This window comes from Peromyscus leucopus, chromosome 7 (genome assembly GCF_004664715.2).
Source record: "Peromyscus leucopus breed LL Stock chromosome 7, UCI_PerLeu_2.1, whole genome shotgun sequence".
NCBI classification, from domain to species: domain Eukaryota; kingdom Metazoa; phylum Chordata; class Mammalia; order Rodentia; family Cricetidae; genus Peromyscus; species Peromyscus leucopus.
The window spans coordinates 97,146,919-97,161,487 of NC_051069.1; the positions used below are offsets into that span (position 1 = coordinate 97,146,919).

Below are 14,569 nucleotides of genomic sequence, written 5' to 3' on the forward strand. Positions count from 1 at the left end.
AGTTCCAGCAGTCAGTCGGGAAGCAGAGGCAGGCGGATCTCTAAGGCTGTATAGAGAAACCCTGTCTCAAAAAGAGAAAAGAAAAAAGGCTTAAAAATGGTGGCAAAGATACAGAAATGTTCTTAAGTGGAAAGAGGTGAGAAGGCGGGGAAATCCTGAACCAACACACAGCACACACTAAGAACACCCTACCTGCATTAACTCCTACTTCAAGGTCCTCTGAGGTTCAATACTCTTTCAAGTCCTCTTGCGCTTCGATGCTTAGACAAGGTCTCTACATAATCTGACACTCTGGAGGTTTGTAACCCACACGCAATCACAATCTTCAAGTACTCAAGTCTAAATGGCAGATAAGGAAACAAAGTTCTCATAACTGACTTCCTATCTAGGCTAGGCCTTGCTCTTATTTTCTTTTCTTTTTTTTTTGGTTTTTTTTTTCAAGACAAGGTTTCTCTGTGTAGCTTTGCACCTTTCCTGGAATTCACTCTGTAGCCCAGGCTGGCCTCGAACTCACAGAGATCTGCCTGCCTCTGCCTCCCAGTGCTGGGATTAAAGGCGTGCGCCACCACCGCCCAGCTGCTCTTTTTTTTTTTTAAAGATTTATTTATTATGTATACAGTGTTCTGTTTGTATGTATCCCTGCAGGCCAGAAGAGGGCACCAGATCTCATTACAGATGGTTGTGAGCCACAATATGGGTGCTGGGAATTGAACTCAGGACCTCTGGAATAGCAGTCAGTGCTCTTAACCTCTGAGCCATCTTTCCAGTCCCCCCCCTCTCTTATTTTAAATACTTCTCCCCTTTTTTTCTCCTGTAAGGCAGTCTCACTCACCATCTATGTTGCCCAAAATGGCCTGGAATTTCCCAGCCTTCCAGGACAGAAAGTGCTAAGATTACAGGCATGCACCACTATGTCCAGCTAAGTCTTCTTTTTTTTTTTTTTTTTTTTTTTTTGTTTTTTGAGACAGGGTTTCTCTGTGTAGCTTTGGTGCCTGTCCTGGATCTCACTCTGTAGCCCAGGCTGGCCTCGAACTCACAGAGATGGCTCTGCCTTCTGAGTGCTGGGATTAAAGGCGTGTGCTACCACTGCCCAGCCTCATTTTTTTTAGCCTTTCATAAATGGGCCTGTTGCCACTTGCAATTACACTATGTTAACTGAACCCTTCATCAAGAAAGCTGGGCGATGGTTGTACATACCATTAATACCAGCACTTTGGGGGTAGAGGCAGGAGAATCTGAGTTCAAGGCCAACCTTGTCTACAGATTGAGTTCCAGGACAGCCAGGGTTATACAGAGAAACCCTGTCTCAAAAAACCATTTAAAAAAAAATATTTTTTTTTTGCTCAAAAAACCAAACTGAGGGATGAGAAGCAGCTATATGGTTGGGGATATAGTTCAGTGGTTAAGTCCTTGCCTAGTATCCTTCCAGTTACAAGGATACAAGTGTTCTTTGTGGCCAAAGTGATCACTCTTGTATTCCAAGTCTGCTTGGTCACTGCCTGACCTTTCCACTCAACAGGTCCCATACACTTACAAAAGTCCTACCTTGGACCTTGTTTCTCTCTACCTCACTCTTACTATTGACTTGTTCAAGTCCACTGTCTCCCCATAGAACCAAAGCAACAGTCGACTAATGCTTCTTTTTTCAAAGGTTTATTTATGTCTATGGATGTTCTGTCTCCATGTATGTCTGCACACCAGTACAGGGAATCAGATTCCATAAGGCTACAGTTACAGTTGTGAGCTGCCACATGGGTACTGGGAATTGAACTTAGGACCTCTGGAAAAACAGCCAATGCTCTTAACTGCTGAGCCATCTCTCCAGCTCTGAGTTCAAGGCCAGCCTGGTCTACAGATGAGTCCGGAAAACCAGGGCTACACAGAGAAACCCTGTATCAAAAAAACCAAACAAACAAAAAAGCTGGGTGGTGATGATGCATACCTTTAATCCCAGTACCTGGGATTAAGAGGCAGGTGGATCTCAGGATTGTTACACAGAGAAACCCTGTCTAGAAAAACCAAAAAAAAAAAAAAAAAAAAAGCAGAAATTGATCACATCACAGCTGTACTCCAAGACCTTCAGAGCTCCCAGCTCCTCTAAGCTCCTCTATGCAGCAATCTGCTCCAACCCAACCTTCCAGAACCCTTGTGAGTGTCAAGTCTTTTGTCTGCACTTGTATTTCTCCTACCACAGATACTGACCTTCCTACTACTGCTTTCACCAAACTAACACTTCTTTTTTTTCCTGTTTTTTGTTTTGTTTTTGTTTTTGTTTTGTTTTGGTTTTGGTTTTTCAAGACAGGGTTTCTCTGTGTAGTTTTGCTCCTTTCTTGGATCTCGCTCTGTAGACGAGGCCGGCCTCGAACTCACAAAGATCCACCTGGCTCTGCCTCCTGAGTGCTGGGATTAAAGGTATGCACCACCGCCGCGGGGCAAACTAACACTTCTTGAAGGTTCAGCTTAAGTTTGTTCTCCAACAAGGTCCTAGGGTGCTGTGGGATGTTCAGTATGCTGTGAATGTGTTGCTCTGATTGGTTGATAAATAAAATGCTAATTGGCCAATAGCCAGGCAGGAAGTATAGGTGAGATAAACAGACGAGAATTCTGGGAAGTGGAAGGCTGAGTCTGTAGACATCAGCCTGCCACCCAGGGAACATCATGTAAAGCACACAGGTAAAGTCACGGAACACGCAGCAACATATAGATTAACAGAAATGGGCTGAGTTTAAATGCAAGAGCTAGTCAGTGGTAAGCCTGAGCTAATGGCTGAGCAGTTTTAATTAATATAAGCCTCTGTATATTTACTTGGGTCTGAGTGGCTGTGGACTGGGCAGGACACAGGAAAACTTCAGCTACACTAGGGCCTAAGCCCTTGGCTTATTTCAACATGGTGACAGAACAACTAGCATAGGGCTTGAAAAGCTGTGTGTGTTTGTTTGTTTGTTTGTTGTTGTTTAAGGCAGGGTCTCACTGTGTAGCTGTGGCTAGCCTGGAACTCTCTGTGTAGAGCAGGCTCTGAAATTAAAGGCATGCACTACCACACCCAGCCAAGATTTTTTTTTTTTGGTTTTTTCGAAACAGGGTTTCTCTGTGTAGCTTTGCGCCCTTCCTAGAACTCTCTTTGGAGACCAGGCTGGCCTCGAACTCACAGAGATCCGCCTGCCTCTGCCTCCCGAGTGCTGGGATTAAAGGCGTGCGCCACCACCGCCCGGCGGCCAAGATTTTTAAGTATGTATCTGTGTCTGCACATGCACAGAGGTACCTACAGAAGCTAGGAAGCGGCGACTCCCTAGAGCTGGAGTTACAGACAATTGCGAGCCACTCCACATGGGTGCTGGAAACTGAACTTAGGTCCTTCACAAGAATGGCAAGTGCTTTTTTAAGTTATTTTTATTTTATGTGTATGGGTATTTTGCCTGAATATACCATGTGTATGCCTAGTGTCCAGAAAGGCCAGAAAGGGACATTGGATCCTGTCTGTAACACCAGTTCCAGGGTTGTGAGCCACCATATGGGTGCTGGAAATGAAATCAGGGTCCTCTGAAGAACAATAGGAGCCCTTAACCACTAAACCATCTTTCTAGCTTCCCCCAACAAGATTTTATTTCTGTGGGCCAAACATGGTGGCAAATACCTTTAATCCCAGCATGGGGGGAGGGGCAGAGACAGGCAGATCTCTGAGTTTGAGACCAGCCTGTTTTACATAGTAAGCTCCAGGCCAACAAAGGATACATAGTGAAACACTGTCTCAATCACCTCAAAAAAAATTTTTTTTTTTATTTTTACTGTGTATACCTATAATCTCAAGCATTTTTAGAGATGGAGACAGGAAGAACAAGAGTTCAAAGCCTTGGGCTATACAGTAATTCAAGGGTAACCTGGGCTACACTGAGACCTTATCTCAACTAAGTCCTGGATTCTGAGAAAGAGGCCCTATCACTTCTATTACCACTCTGTCCTCCATCCAGACCACGAGACATCCCAGCTCAGTAGTCACCAGAGAAGACTCAACTGAGCGCCCTCTATCAGTGTAATAAAACAAATGCAGATGGAGTCAAACATCCAGCCTGGGTTTAAATCTTGATTCTAACCAAGTATGGCAGTGCATACCTGTTAATAACATCATTTGGGAGGCTGAGGCAGGAGGATCAGAGATTTGAGGCAAGCCTGGGCTAGATAGTAAGACTCTCAGAAAGAATGATGATACAGGACCAACAAGATAGCTCCCCAGGTGAAGATGTTTGCCTCCGAGCCTGACCGGGACCTACGTGGTGGGAAGAGAGAACAACTCCCACAAGTTTTCTTTTAACCTTCCCAAACACACACGCATGCACTCACAAAATAAATACAACTAAAAGTGTTTCATGCTGGGCATGATGGCACACTTCTTTAATCCCAGCACTCAGAAGGCTGAGGCAGGAGGCATGTCACAAGTTCAATGTTATCCTGATACAAAGAGTTCTAGACCAGGCTGGGCTATGTAGGGATTTCAATGTACCAAAAACAAAATGAAAAACAAAAACCAACTGAGGATCTAACTATTATAAAACCCAGCAGTTGTATTCTGGGCATTTAGCTCAGAAAAATCAACAAAGATCTCTATATGCAAATTTTTATTTATAATAACCCAGAACTAGAAAAAAGTACAGGGGTCCTCAAATTGGCTGTATACCTGAGGGTGGCCTTGAACATCTGGTCATACCACTTGTACTTCCAGAGTGCTGGGATTGGAGGCATGAGTCCAGATTCAGATGTTCTTGAAATTAAAAAATTATAGAATGAGTCGGGCATTGTGGCGCATACCTTTGAATCAGTACTGGGAAGCAGAGACAAGTGGATCTCCATGAGTGAGGCCTGCCTAGTCTAATAGAGAGTTCCAGAACAGCCAGGACTGTTGCACTGATAAACTCTGCCACAAAAACCACAAAAAAAAAAAAAAAAAAAAGAAAGAAACAAAAGAAAAGAAAAAAAGATCATCATCTGGACTTGGCGGTGTACACCTGTGGTACTAGCATTCACAAGGTGAAAGCAAGAGAATCAGAAGTTCGAGGCCATCTTCAGCTACACAGGGAGTTTGAGGCCAGCCTAAACTACAGGAAACTCTCTCAAAAGAATAAAAAACAAAACAAAAAAAAAAAAAACCTCAGCAGTTAAGAACATTTGTTGCTCTTCCAAAGGACCTGAGTTCAGATCCCAGCACCCACATGGGAGCTGTGAACTGTCTGTAAATCCATCTCCTGAGGATCCAACACCTCTTTTTCAGGCATCCATACCCACAAGCCATACACACAGACACACATGCATACACAAAAATAAAAATAAGTAAATAGAGAAAACAAAACAAAAAATCCTATGTACATGATAAGGCGTGGAGTGTGACCTGTTCTTTCTTCTGTGAGTCAATTTCCTCAACTAGCATAAAGATTTCAGGGAGCTGGAGTGATGGCTCTGTGGATTAGAATGTGTGCTCCAAGTAAGAACTCCAGAAATAACAGTATTGGGGGGGAGGGGCAGACAGGCAGATCCCAGAACTAACCAGCCAGCTACTGCTGGTTTAGGTGAAATACAAGCCTCAAGTTTAGTGAGAGACCGTGGAGCGTAATTGAGAAAACCATTCTCCTCTGGCTTCCATATGTATGAGTGCACTCACATAATACACACAAAGCAGAATGCAAGACCCTCAAATGCACAAGGTATCAGTCCATCTCATCAGTCAGTGGCCCAGGAAGCAAGAGAAACTATCTACATCTGCAGGGAAAAGACCTTTAAAGGTGCACACCTTTAGTCCCAGCACTGGGGAGTGGGGTAGGCAGAGCCAGGGGGATCTCTGTGAGTTCCAGGCCAGCCTGGTCTACAGAACGAGAGATCCAGGACAGGCACCAAAACTACACAGAGAAACCCTGTCTCGAAACACTCCCCCCGCAAAAAAAATAACATGCTAGGCATGATGGTGGATCCTTTACTCCCAGCACTAAGGAAGCAGAGGCAGGAGGTCTCTGAGTTCAAGGTCAGTCTGGTTACAGAATTCCAAGACAACCAGGGCTAACACAGTTAGTCCCTGTCTCTGAGGGGGAAAAAAAAAAAAGGAAATACAATGTTCCATGTTCAAGCAGGAGATAAGGGAGGTATGTTTAGCTGGAAATAGGGTCTTACAACATAGTCCAGGCTGCCCTATAACTCAGAATCTTAGGGTTTTCTCTTGTCTCAGACTCCTTGAATCCTAGGATTTACAGCTACCACACTCCACCAAGCTAGAAGTTTTTTAACAATCAAATGCTAGATCTCTCCTTTCCAATCAAAGTAAACTCCCTCTAATTCCTCCAAACCCCATCATTCTTAATACCTAACAGACCAGCAAATCTGTCAGTCACCCATTCAGCAGTCAAGAGTTTTAAAGGTAAGCATGGTGGCTCAGGCCTTGTCCCTGAACTTGGAGGTAGAGGCAGAAGGCTCCCTAGTTCAATGTTAGCTAACCTCACTACATAATGGGTTTAAACCACCTTGAGTTTCAGAAGACCCTGTCTCAACAACAAAAGGTTTGGAGGTTTGTTTTGGGGATTCAAACTTAAGGCTCCACCCATAATATGCAAAATCTCTACAACTGAGCCATACCCCCATCTCCAAAAAAGGTGGCTTTAGACCCTTGGTCATACTTAGACTTCTGCCCTGCACATTCCTGAACTCAGGCTCCCTCCCCCATAGGCTAGCCACTCCCTGTGTACTACCTTTCCAGTCTCCCCTCAAAGGCTCTTCCTCCCTCCTCTCGGGTGGCTGACTTCACTACCAGAGGTCCTGACATCTCTCTGGGCCACTCCCTAAGTGCCACCAACATATCTTTCTAAACACAGGTCTGGATTATGCCACTCAAATGATTAAAAGCATTCCCAGGCTCCTGTACCCTCTAAAGTTGGAGCTCCTATGTGCAAAGACTGCCCAGAGCTCCCACCTGTCTAGCTGGAAGACTCCCAGGTACTATTTTAGACACTCGTGTCCATGTAGTTCTGGGTGTACAAGCCTTTATGTCCCCCAGATAATTCTTGCTGACCCTGAAGGCAACAGCTCGGGAATTCTCTCTTCAGGCTATCATGTAAGCACATTCTGTAGGTAGCAGCTACTAGGCATAGGTTCTGATTCTCATTCACGAAATCCCAAAGTAAGTTCTTAAAGGTAAAACAAGATGCATTACATGGCTCTCCAAGGCCTACCCAGAAGTTGTCAGGTAGTAAAGCAAAACATTTGCTAAATGAATGCATTTTGCCAAATCAGTTTTTGTTTTGTTTTGTTTTTTTAAGAACAGTGAGGACTTGTCCCACCGACACTGTCAACAGAGGAAAATTTCACGTTCCCACCGGGTGCTCGTCTGCACAGTGCTACTCACTCGCACCTTCTTCACACAGGATCCCACAGGCCTTGCCACTAACTCCCTAGTGAAACCTCATTTCTTCACCAGTCCCTATGTCCTGTAAGCATGCAGGCTATGCTATGTCCCTGACTTCAAGGCAAAAAAGAGTTTGAATTCTTCATATTCAAACCATCGATTTGTACTCCTCCACAGCCCCTTACTGTGGAATTCTTTTTCAAAACTGAAACATTCTAAAAGTATGTTTCTGACCACTAAGCACAATATAAGCTGATATAATTGCAACACCCCATCTCCATCACTCTGCAAAACATCTGGAAGCACACCCAACTCTATCCGGAGTTATGTCCTATAAACATCACCCTCACTTCACGAGTCTGGCTTCCACGCCAGGAACAACTTCTACTCGCTTATTTAGGGAAACAGCAGGCTGGACTCTTAAGTTAGACCTCCAGGCTATAAAGGTACTGCCCCAGACAAGGTGGACCAGTCAAAAACTTCGTCTTTCACCATGAAAACGAATCCTGATGTAATTCAACTTAACAAAAGCTTCTCAAATTGTAGAGATTAAAAGATGTATTTTTAATTGCCCGTTGAGTTTGTCAATAAATGAACTTGGAATTATGGCAAAAGGACTCTTGAGTCCACACGGTGTTTCCTCTGGAGCATTTTCCAAATATGCTCGCAAATGAACCTGGTCTTCCAAATACCCACTGCAAAGGTAGTAAAGGAGGCTTCCAAAGAGGCGCAACTGAGGGGGAGGAAAGAACCCAAAGACGCGGAGCAGCTCAAAGCAAGAGGCGGGGGCGGCGCCCTTCCCAGCCTCTGGCAGGAGCCCCACAGCGGAGATGCCGCCTAACTGGGCCGCGACCCCCCCCTGGAAATCCGGAGGCAGCCCGCAGGCCGCACACACCCGCGGCCGATGCGCAGGCCCCGCGTTCCCGGGAGCGCGGGCCGGGGCTGAGGCCTGGCCCGTCGCCGCGGCGCGCAGCTCCGGCCTCGCCGCCCAACGCTTCGAGCCTTCAACCACCGGACAGAGAGCCGAGGGGCGGCTCCGCCCGGGCGGCGGCGGCGCCGCCTCCTCACCCGCAAGGACGTCCGTGGCCGTGTCCCCGCCCCGGGCCGAAAGGGAGCAGCAGCAGGTGTTCCGCGGAAGGCTCGGCTGGAGGCAGCGGGGATCACGGCCCCAGCAGGCAAGCACACGGTGGCGGAGCCGGGCGGCGCACTCACCCGGCGCCACGGGCAGGCCGCGGCAGGTGTCCGCTCCTCCGGGCCCAGGGACACCACTGCCGCTCCCCGGGGACTCCGCGCGAAGCTGCCGCCGCTGCCGCCCCCGAGCCCCAGGAGCGCGAGCGCCGCGCCGCAGCCTCCGCGCGATCACGTACCGAGCGGTGAGAGGGCGCCGAGCGCGAGGGCGGGGCGCGCGGCCGGAGCCTAGCAACCGCCTGACACGCGAGTGCCGCAGCCAATCCCGCGGCCGGCCCCGAGCGGCGCCGACTGGCCTTCAGCGCGCGGCCCGCTTCTGCCTGCGTCGCTCACCCCGCAGCGCGCCGCACCCGCGCACAGGCCCCGCCCCGTCCCGCACCTCTCTGCCCATTGGTCCGTCACGCCCCCGCCCCCGAGGGCCACGCCCCCAAGTAGAGGCCCCGCCCCCGAAGTCGCGAGTGGGTCCCGGGACACGCCTTAGCCAGTCCGGGTGGCTGGAAGCCCTTGGTAGTTGGTGTGGGGGAGGGGCACCTCTCCCAACTTCTAAAGAATAAACCGAGGTATGGACAGGCCGGCGAACCGGTCCGGCCACAGCAGGCCACCAGTCAACTGCCCCCTAATTTTCTTCGAGCAAAAAGCAAGAGGGATCTAAACCATTCAAACACTCAGGAAGCGCCCTCCGAACTGCAAAGGAAGAGGCCTTGTTACCCTACCCTTCACATGAATGGAGAAACTAGGGCCAGATCCGGGTGGGTGGGCAGGAAGGTAACCCATTTTTTAGTGCTTGGCATACAACAGGCCTCCCCTCCCCCTCCTTGGAAAGCTAAAATCCAATGCCTCCTCTGGCGCTCAAAATAGCTCTGACCCGCGAGCACAGGTCACTCACCCCGGTGGCCCACATTCTTTAGATGGGTGGTTACTGCTAGAGTCTGGCCTCCCTTTATGGAGGGTCCTAAAGTAACTCTTAACTCTCCTGGGGCTTCCCAGAGGTCCCAAACGCCAGAGACTGGAAACTTGACCAAGTTACTAAATCCGACAGTGTGTGATGGCTGTGGAAATGGAAAGTGTGGTGGACTCTGCACGCATCCTAACTCCACACTGCTAGAATGAATCCATTCCTCCCTGGCCTATGGCCAGGCTGGAGTTTCAAACACACGCTGTTATCAGCAAGCACATTCTGAATACAGACCCGGCGGCTACTTTGCCTGGGATTCCTGCCTAAATGCCAAGCAGTTCTCTTCAGAAGTGTCTGGGAGAAACAATTTTCAGAAAAACCAGGAAGGAATGTGCTACCTCAAATACCTGCTTGCAATTAAGTGACAGGTCATAGAGGCTAGAAAAGAAAAAGGAACTAAAACCCAGGAGAGTGACCTCAAATCATCCCGTAGATATTAAGCCGAAGAGTTAAGGGCTTCTCAAATTCTGGCTCTAAGACTGTACTATTTTAAAAAGGCTAAGAACGAGCTGGTCATGGGGGCTCATATCTGTAATCTCAGCAGTCAGAAAGCTGAGGCGTGAGGATTGCTGCAAATTTAAAGCCACTCAAGGGTTGCATAACCAGTTTCCAGGCCAACTTGGGCTACAGAGTAATACCTTGTCTCTAAAACTAATCAAGGGGCTGAAAGATGGACTTAGACAGTAGAGTCGTTTGCCACAAAGCCTGGTGACCTAAGTTTGATCCCTAGGACTCACACGGTGGAAGGAAGGAACCAATTGCTGCAAGCTGTCCTCTGACTCCAAACACATAAATACCACACGATAAATAAATAAGACATAAAAATCGGGAGGTGGGGAGGGGGGGTGGAGTACACCTTTAATCCCAGCACTTGGGACACAGATGCAGACGCAGGCTGATCTCTGGGTTCCAGAACAGCCTGGTCTACAGAGTGAGTTCCAGGACAACCAGGACTATGCAGAGAAACCCTGTCTTGAAAAACAAAAAATAAATAAGATGTAATTTTAAAACAAAACAGCAGTGTATAAAGCCTCGAGGATACCTCTAGGGTACTGTTGTTTGCATAGAAACCAAAGCAACTCTTCCAACCTTACTGAACACACATGGATTCCAAATAAAAATTCTTCCTTTTTTTCCATTGCTTTTGCTAAATGACCGCAAAGCCTCATTCTGGTTTCCAGGGTCCCAGTGTTCTGTGCCCAAGCAAACCTGGCACTATGGACAAGGGATGTGCTCTACCTGACTAGAAAGTACCGAAGGGTGAGGTACATTCCTTCCTGGTCCTAGAAACAAGATGAGTGTTTGACTAAAATCCTCACAACCAAATCCTTCCAATCCCTACCTCCCAAAGTTTGGCACTCACTGGAATGCTAGAGCCCCAAGGTAGCCCTCTCCCAAAGTCTCTTACGCTTGGCACATCCCACCTATATTTCCCCGCAGCCCAGAGCAGCCTTATACTTTGGGCATCATTGCTATCTTTCTTCATTTTTGTTTGAAGGTGAGGTTTCTTCCAAAGCCCCCTGTTGTCTTAGGAATCCTGTTCTGGTTGAAGGTAACACTATCCTTTTGTGCCCTTACGGGCCATCACTAGCGCTCACACTAAAGTAAAGATGAACAGTTCTTTTCATGGTCTTCTATGTTTGTTGGGGCTATAAAATTAGGTTTTAGTTACTTCCCTTAGTTCTGATAGTTAAAGCATTTCTCCCACTTAGGAACTGCACAAGCCCTTCACCAGCTCAGCACAAGGGACCTAGTCACCCAATCTTGAAACTCCTCTATGGAGGACCAAACCAAACCAGGTAATATGGTTGCTCCCAGCCTGTAGGAAAGTACAGCCAAGAGTTAGGCCCACGGCACACCCAGAAACAGTTCAAAGAGCCGCGTTGTATGTGCCTGAAGATGAGATTAAGAGACTAAGACCGAGGCTCTTCACACCTGATAGTCTGCAGCAGCGTCCCTAAACCCTTAGCCACTCCCTATTCCTCCCGCCTAAGAGTTAGCCCTAGCCTAAGGCTCCAGGAAGAGGAATACAGCTGTGCAAGATTTGTTTCTTCCATTTAAATGTGAGCCCTTGACAATTTGCTCGGCCTAACATTGCAACCATCACCTAATAGCTATATAGCTATATATAGTAGTGGTTCAGTTTTGAGGTATAACTAGCAAGAGTCTGTCTCGTCTCAAAAATAAAATAAAATAAAGGCAGGAAGATGAGAAGTTAAAAATTTAACATCGGGTACTGGAGAGATGGCTCAGCAGTTAGGAACACTGGCTGCTCTTCCAGAGGACCCACATGGCAGCTCACTGTTGTCTGTAACTCCTGCTCCAGGGGAACCAACACCCTCAGACAGACATGCATTCAGGCAAAACACCAATGTACATAAAATACAAATAAATAATTTTTTTTAAATCCAACATTGCTACATAGCAAGTTTGAGGTCAGCCTAGGTTACATGAAACTATGTCTTTAAAAAAAAAAAAAAAAAAATTAAAAGCTCAATTTCTGTTTGGAAGGAAGAAATTGAGTTGTGCCCGCCTACCTTACCTCCTGGTTGGCAGTCAGCCCCAAGATCTAAGCCGTGTGTTAGGTCTGTACAAGTCAGATGTCCTGTGTTTGCTTGGGACTGATAGGATTTATTAAAGCTAAGACCTTGGTTCTAGCTAGACCAAATCCAGTAAACATCTCCATGGAACAAATACGCATTCCTCTAATTTGAGGATTCCAAGGCTTTTTATTCTGGCATGTTCCTGAGGCACCAAGGGCCAATGCCTATCCTCAGACTCTTCCTATGAGAAAGCAGCTCCTGGGGCTGATTTTTCCTCCAGTCCAGGGGCCAGGACTGACCAAGGATAGACTAGTGAGTGACTCAGATGCCAGGCCTGCAAGAGTGCCTGGAACAGTGGGCTGGCAAACCCATCCAGCCAAGTCAGAGCAAGGGAAGGGTCCCTTTTGTTTGCACTTAACAGAAGGCAAATTGTCCTGCAGCCTTGGCAGAAAGTGCGGGCTGATAAGTTTATCAAAGGAGAGAAACTGCCAGTAAGCAGGTTTTGGAGTCACCACCAGATTGCTCAGCGGCCAGTTCTTTCTTCTCTTGTGAGACACTGAATTTCCACTGGTCCCTTTCCTTTCCTTTTCCTTTTCTTTCTCTTTCTTTTCTGGGGCTCTATAGCCCAGGCTACCCTGAAACCCATATGTAGCCCAAACTGTCTTTGAAAAGTGCCTCTCAGCCTGCCCAGTGCTGAGATTAGAGGTATGAGTCACCACGCTGGATCACCATGCTTTTTTTTTTTTTTTTTTTTAATTTACTTATTTTTACTTATATGTATGACATTTTGCCTGCATGTATGTTTGTGTGCCGTGGGAGTTTGTGCACCAAGGCAGCTGAAGTTACAGATGATCGATCATTAATTGCCTGTGTGGGCCCTGGGAATGGAACTTGGGTCCTCTGGAAGAGCAGCCAGTACTCTTAACTGCTGAGCCATCTCTCCAGCCCCAGCTACAGCCAAGGGGTGGCACAAACTTTCTACCAATCAGCTGAGCCATAGCAGCCATAGCAGCCATACCTGGCCTCCCTAGGAACGTAAGGTTCTCATAGGGCAGGAACACCACAGCAAGGGTAAATATGGACTGAATAAATAAAAGCCATTATTCCCCCAGTGGACACACTGTCCACAGCCTCTCCTTCCTTACACTACTCTCTACTGGCTAAAGGATAAGGCCGTTCCCTCAAGGTCACCTTGGGTGGCTGTTACCAAAATACTGACCCTGTAGCCTTGAGCATTAGACTAAACACCAGATTAGGTCTAGATTTAGCCAAATGAACTAGACTCACCCAGATGCTCCTAAAGACAGAAACTCTCCTCCTCTTGCTCTCAGAGCTGGCCTGAGACCTGGGCCTGTTTCTTTCATTAGCCTGGACACCCCTCTGGGAACATCAGTATCAGAGATATTGATGAGCTGTGCAGCGTTACTGGTTCTGATACGCTATTCTGGCTGGAATATGCCCTTGGAACACTGAAAAATGTGGGCCGCACGTAAACAGACTGCTTTTCCTCTAGGTTGTGTGCTGACAGGGACGGGAGGGATGGGGGATCTTCCGGCCATCTCACCTCTCTAGTCTGGGGAATCTCCAGCATTTATGAGTCGAATGAGGACTCCTTCAGACATCTGTTTTTGTGTGATCGTTCCTGCCCATAAATCCCCACCCCACTCCCAATATAGGGTCTATGTTACCCTGCCTGGGCTAGAATCCCTGAGCTCTCTTGGGACTACAGCCACATGTTCCTTCAACCATCTATGTGTCTATTTTACTGTATGTTGTGATACGTGTATAAGTTTATGTGGGTATGTGTATATGTACATGCATATGAACACACTGATAAGGCCAGAGGTCGATAACATTACCAGGTGTCTTTTTAAAATCACTCTCCTCCACATTTTGTTTTGTTGTTTTTTGTTTTGTTTTGTTTTTAACTGTGTGTGGGGTGTGTGTGTGTGTGTGTGTATTTGCCTACATTTATGTCTGCACTGTGTGCAGGCCTGGTACCCAAAGAGGCCAGAAGAGAGTGTTGGATCTCCTGGAAATGAAGTTACAGATAGTTGTGAGACACCATGTGGGTGCTGGCAGTCCAATCCAGGTCCTCTGGAAAAGTAGCAGGGCCCCTAACCACTGAGCCATCTTTCCAACCCCTGTTCTTATTATTTCCAATTATGGGAGGTAATGTGCACAACTGCAGGTACCTAGGGTCCCCTCTATGGCTGGAGTTCTTCCGGATGTGGGTGTCAGGAACTGAACTTGGCCCTCTGCAAGAGCAGTATGCTCTGTTTAACCACTGAGCCATCTTTCCATCCCCACAGCCTCACCACTTCAGTACCCAGCACCCCCCCCCCTCCCCACCATGGAGCCAGAGGAGCCAGGGTTTCTCTGTGTAGCCTTGGCTGTCCTGGAACTCACTCTGTAGACCAGGCTGGCTTTGAACTCACAGAGACCCACTTGCCTCTGCCTCCTGAGTGCTGGATCAAAGGCTTTTTTGAAGTGAGCTAATAAAGA

At 47.4% G+C, this 14,569-nt stretch overlaps 1 protein-coding gene across 8 annotated transcripts in view; it reads right to left on the bottom strand.

Moving 5' to 3' along the window:
• Positions 1-8,833, bottom strand: part of Dag1 (dystroglycan 1) — a 67,132-nt gene extending 58,299 nt beyond the window's left edge. For 2 of the 8 annotated variants that reach the window (XM_028886991.2, XM_028886987.2), the window contains exon 1: positions 8,746-8,833. The gene's annotated coding sequence lies outside the window, so the exon portion shown is untranslated. Of the gene's footprint in view, positions 1-8,446; positions 8,700-8,745 lie in introns of those variants that run through there. The other 6 variants (XM_028886985.2, XM_028886989.2, XM_028886993.2 and 3 more) reach the window with 6 other exon arrangements.
• Positions 8,834-14,569: the final 5,736 nt, after the last annotated feature.